The sequence below is a fragment of the Myotis davidii genome, unplaced genomic scaffold (assembly GCF_000327345.1).
Source record: "Myotis davidii unplaced genomic scaffold, ASM32734v1 scaffold96, whole genome shotgun sequence".
Classification (NCBI taxonomy): Eukaryota; Metazoa; Chordata; class Mammalia; order Chiroptera; family Vespertilionidae; genus Myotis; species Myotis davidii.
The window spans coordinates 7,543,611-7,549,610 of record NW_006289416.1 but is presented as its reverse complement, the minus strand read 5'-3'; positions in this window follow the sequence as shown (position 1 = coordinate 7,549,610).

The following is a 6,000-nucleotide window of genomic DNA, read 5'->3' as shown; positions in this document are numbered from 1 at the left end:
ATGAGAAATGACTTCCCCAAATTTTAGCAACAGGGATCTGTAATTTTCTTGATAACTTTTACATGGTCAATAATTTTACCAGGTTAATTTATGTTATAAAAATGTCCTGCTGGTTTCCATTGTTTGGATTTTGAACTCCAATGCACACACACTTTAAATGGTGAAATGAAATACAGACTGCACTGCAAATCTATCATGACCAGAGAGCTCTGTCAGCCGGATGTCTCTCCAGTCCCTGCCTCGCCTGGCTGTTGCACACCGTGGACGTTCTCCTTGACAATCTGTTATTCCTATTAAATCCCAAGCTTGGTGGTTGGGCAAGTGCCCTGCGCCAACACTGTGCTGTTCACTCCCTGCCACTCTCACCCTCCTCCCCATGCCAATCCCAGCCGCAGCCCCAGCTCTAAGAATCTGACAGCCCTAGGAATGCCCCCTGTGGAACAACCACTGTGTCTTCCTCTTAGGAACACCAAGCAAGCATCCCCTGAGACGCCACACGAGCCGTCCTGTGCCACAGAAGTGGAACAAAAGCCATTTTGGGGCGTTTGCTGCATTGGCAGCTGCAGGCGGATGCCTCCGGCTTTCTGTGAAATAGAGGCTGAAGTATAAAAATAGACACTGGCATTTATTGGAGGCTGAAGCCTGTTGAAGTTTTACAGATTTAGAAAGTTCACTAATCGCTATCAATTAAAATCTCTGCCGGGTTGTTGCATGAATTATTCACCATCGTGCACACAATAGTAGGGCTCTTGGAAGTATTTATTTGGGCCAAATGCAGAAATAATGAAGTTCAAACTGATAAAAAAATTTTGAAAAGTGTTTCAATTTGTGAATAGAAAGAAAATAGCCATTTTAGCATAATTACTGGACTATATCTTAAGCCACGATCGATAGATATATACTATAAACGTATTTCTGATCTCTGATATACTTAACAAATTTTGATCAGTTTCTCTTAGTCTTTAGTTCAAAACAATCAAGGCAATGTCACCTAAAGTGAAATGTCAGTCTAGTATAGCTGTAAATATGCACATTTATATACAATACTCAGGGGTGTAGTATACAAGTAACTACTAGTAAATGCACATTTATTAATACTGATCACTTTATGAAGTCTGCATGTTTTACTGAAAATTAGAATTAGAACGATCAGAAGTAATCCAGTGCTTCCCCTAAGTCTGCACGGTGTTTGTTTTCCATCTGCTGGCTGCCTGTGGTTTCCAGTCCATAAATCATCACTTGGCTGGCACAACTAGTCCGTTCTGTCCTGTCATGAGCTGCACACGCCAGGCCCCCACCCCAGCAACAGCTCTGACAGCCCATCCCCAAGAGATAGGTACCGGGTGGATAGCACTCAGAGAAAGTGGTCCAGAGCACCGCCGAGGTGGCATTCTTCCCTGTCTTATGACAGGAAACTGAGACATCACCATTTCCTAAGCCTCCACACTCATCAGCACCGGTGAAGGCCCTAAAAATTGCTCTGAAAAAGGAAAGGCAAATGGAAGAAGCACTCAGTGATGACAATGGCACTGTCGTTAAAGACTGATGGAGACTTTCAATTAGCAACCACTCCGAATGCGGCGCGGCGTGGCCGGCATTGCCCACCATGAGCTACAACTGCAGCAAAGATAAAAGGTCATTACCATCCATTGAATTCAGTGCTGACAAGTGCATTTACCTGACAGGAGCGTGGACGACACACAAAAAAACTAAATTAAAACAACATTATGGGCTGACTCAACTCCACATGAAAAAGGAAATTTAGAATGAAAGACAGAACAAATCACAGGCTGAGAATGATTTGATTTATAGTACCTTTCTGTTGCAGAAAAATACTTATTCTGTGGCCCATTGTGATTGACACTGTAACCTTTGAGAAAGGTACCCCTCCTTATTAACCAGTGCTGTGCCGTGATCAGACCACCTGCTGTCTCACGGTAGACTTCAAGACATACCTTCATCAAGAGGGTTCAATAATTCTTATGTAAGAATAAATAGAACACACAATCATGCAAATGTGTATGTGCTGAACATTGTTATTTTGTAAAGTTTAAGAATAGTGCTGAAGCTCATATGAATGCTAGGGCCCGATGCACGAAATTCCTGCAAGAGTAGACCTTCCTTTCCCTGGCTGCCAGAACCGGCCTCCCTCTGGCACCCAGGACCCGGGCTTCCCGCCAGCCATAGGCAGGCACCCGGGACCTGGCTTCCCTAGAAGCCCTGGCTTTGTCTGGAAGGTCATCCTGAAGGACGTCCAGTTAATTAGCATGTTATGCTTTTATTATTATCAATAAGATAAGTATTTTATAAATATATTACTACCATTTTTAATGTCTTAATATTTTATATTTACTAGAAAATGAAACATATTTATGTTGAAAAAGGTAGGCCACATGTAACAAGATATATTCTAAAACTAATAGATATGTTACTCTATAAGTCTGTATAGCTACTGAAAGATATGTTTTCTATCTTAATAGTATTTATATACATCTTATGTCTTAAAAGGCTCCCAATTTAAGTTATCAATAATTTATGCATTCTTTAACTTGGTCACTAAATGCATAAAATGCATATTGTTTGGCTTGAAGAGTTAATAAAGTTCCTGATTAGAAAAAGTTGATAGTTCTATACTGAAATAAATTCTAAAATTTAAAGAAAATGCAGTTTTAGCATTACCAGTAAAATTTGTTTTATTACAATTTTTAAAAAAGAGGTATAGATTTATCTTTTCTTCATAAGAACAAATGATCGTCCCTATTTGTTAAGTATTATTTTAAAGTCTTTACTTTTGTGAGTCCAAACAGAATAATTGGAGTCGTTTGATTCACTGTCACGAATGAACCTTGAACAATGGAACCAGCTCTGAGACAGAAGTTTCCGGCACCAAAGAAAGAATTCAAGGACCTGTGCCCACCCAGATTTCAAGCCTGGAGCACTTTTTAACTGACTTGGCAGTGACGATGAGAATCTCCACAGTGATTTTCTAAGTATATTCTACCTTACAAACAATAATTTATGTGTCCTAATTAAGGGTGTTATTGGCATTGTTATCTTTCCTCACAGCTTCTGTACTGTTTCTCCCTGAAGCAGCAGCAGGTAGACCCTGAGGATGGAATTTTCCTAGAAATCTGGTTTAGTGCCATTTTAATGTTCTCAATATTAGCTCCTACTGTTTCCATACAGGAAAAATTAATGTTATATATGCACACACAAGAAATACCTTAACCTGCGCACAGTTTGCTTTTCTCTCTAGATAACACACATGTTGTCATTGCCCCATGATCTTTCTCGGTTGAAGACAAATCACGTGCACACAGAAATGTGCGTGGGTATATGCAGCAGTGTCTTTCAAGTTTGACATCCCTTTCTATGAGAAATCAGTTTTCCTGAATCACATTATTAATGGACCCTGTGAAGTGAGCCTTCCATATGGGGGCAGCATTGCACCAGGTGGATGGCTGCATCTGGGACTTCATTGGAGACCACAGGACTCAGTCTGTTTTCCCAAAAAGTTTCATTTGAACAAGATGATTCCATAAAAATGGCAGAGCTAAAGCCATGGCATTTTTATCACAAATTTAATCATCAAATGTGATTGAACTTAGGAGTGCTATTTCTAATTACCAACATAAATATGCAATATGAATTATGCTATCCCCCCCCAAATCACAATGTTATGAATATTTGTCTTTTTACTCACAGATTATTTTTTATATTTCAAATATCTCACGGGTGTTCAAATGAAATAAAAATATAACAGCACTTATGTCTTTACCACTTAATTATTCTAATGATGAAGGTGACATAACCAACATGGAGTTTCAGTGATATTGAATTTGCATTTTGGAGATCCTCAGCCTCATTTTTGGCGCTTAACAGGAATAATATAGGTTGTCAGGGAATTAATTATATATGAAATAATAAAAACTAATTTATGTTCATAAAAAATTAAAGACACACATTTTACAAGTAAATGTGACATTTATTACTTAACCTGCAGTGCTTAAGCTATCTGTTGAGATAGAGGCATGCTTTTGGTTAAATATGCTCTATACTTAATGAAATAAGCTATAATATATATACACACATACATATGAGTTTTTCTCTAATGCATGATACATTTTCTTTAGACATAATTAAAGGCAAGATAGTATTACAAAAATAGTCACCAGGGTACTATATTATAAGGATATTTTGACTGTGACCATTTAAAAAAATTTCCTTCTTTATTTTTTCCATCACCATTTATACTCCCTATACCTCTTCCATCTCTACCCACCCCCACCCTGCAGTCACCACACTGTGTCCATGAGTTCTTTCTCTTTTTCTACTTTTTTGCCCAATTGCTCTACCTCCCCCAAAGCTCCCCCTATCAGAGTTATCATAATGTTCCTATTTATTTTCATAAAAAATATTTTCTCTGTCAGTTACGATTGCTCCTTATAAATAATTAAATCCAGTAGAATTTTTTTTTCATATTTTATTGATTTTTTACAGAGAGGAAGGGAGAGAGATAGTTAGAAACATCGATGAGAGAGAAACATCGATCAGCTGCCTCCTGCACATCTACTGGGGATGTGCCCGCAACCCAGGTACATGCCCTTGACCGGAATCAAACCTGGGCCCTTTCAGTCCGCAGGCCGATGCTCTATCCACTGAGCCAAACCGGTCTCGGCAAGTAGAATTTAATTTTCACTTAAAGCAAACCGACTCTGGGAACTTGAAAATGGATACAAGATCCATAGGGCCCAGGTGTATGTGGTAATGCACCAGGCGGTCCATTTCAGAACTCGCCTCTCAGCCACCTGACAAGGGGGTGGAGACCAAGGCCCTTCTTGCAGCGGCTTCCTCACTCTCCTCATCTCCTTCTTTCTTTCTCCTATAAATGTATCAGTTTGTTCAATTTCTTGATAAAAGGAGAATGGAGAAACAAACAAACAAAATTTCAACAGAAAATGCTTCAAACCATGCCTGGTTTTGAGCAAGCCTGACGATAGTCAAAGGCACTTTGTAGAAGTAAGTGTCATGGAGTTCCAGAATCTTCCTGGCTTTTTATCTCTGGAATATCTTACATTTTCACTCTGTCTCAGTGATCTCATCATAATTTCTTTCAAAAAATACATTTTGGGTGCCATATTTTAAACAGATATAATTCCAGTCAAAATGGACTGGGGGTTGGCTCCTTTAAAAATTAACAATAATTTGTGCTTTAGTGGGATATTTCAATGTTTTGAGCACTAAAATGATATGAAGTATAAATAAAAATTGAAGAAAATGTGGAAGTAATTTGAGCCACCTTTTGTTACTTAAAAAAACATGCTTTTACAAATTTTAAGTCCTGGATCCACTTATTGAGGTTTAATATGATAATCCTAACAGTTACTTAAAATGAATTTTGGTGGGATTGACCACTATAAAATATGAGCTCTTTTATCTATAAAGAGAAGTTGCTGGTTAAGTGAGCAGGAGTGGAGAGCTACCCCATTGGGGCATCTTCCCAGGTGGACTCTGGTTGGCTATTCCATGGGAGTCCTATCCCTCTTTGAGCCAATGAGGTGAGCTAGGTTAGCACAGGCATTCACATTTACGTGGAAAGGTAACTGATGCAGCGTTTCTTTCTTTTTTTTAAAAAAAAAAATTTTATTGATTTTTTTTAACAGAGAGGAAGGGAGAGGGATAGAGAGTTTGAAACATTGATCAGAGCTGCCTCCTGCATACCGTCTACTGGGGATGTGCCGCAACCAAGGTACATGCCCTTGACTGGAATTGAACCTGGGGCCCTTTAGTCAGCAGGCCAACGTCCTATCCACTGAGCCAAACCAGTTAGGGCTGATGCAGCGTTTCTGAGAGATGATAGAGGCTTTCTCATTCTCTACATGTCATATGAACTTTATTGTCCTTTTGGCCATGGAGGCCACCGTTGGGCTGTGCAGATCTCCGACTCATTTGGGTTGTTTGAATTTGTCATTGGCCATGGGAATTACTTCCCTCCTAGGT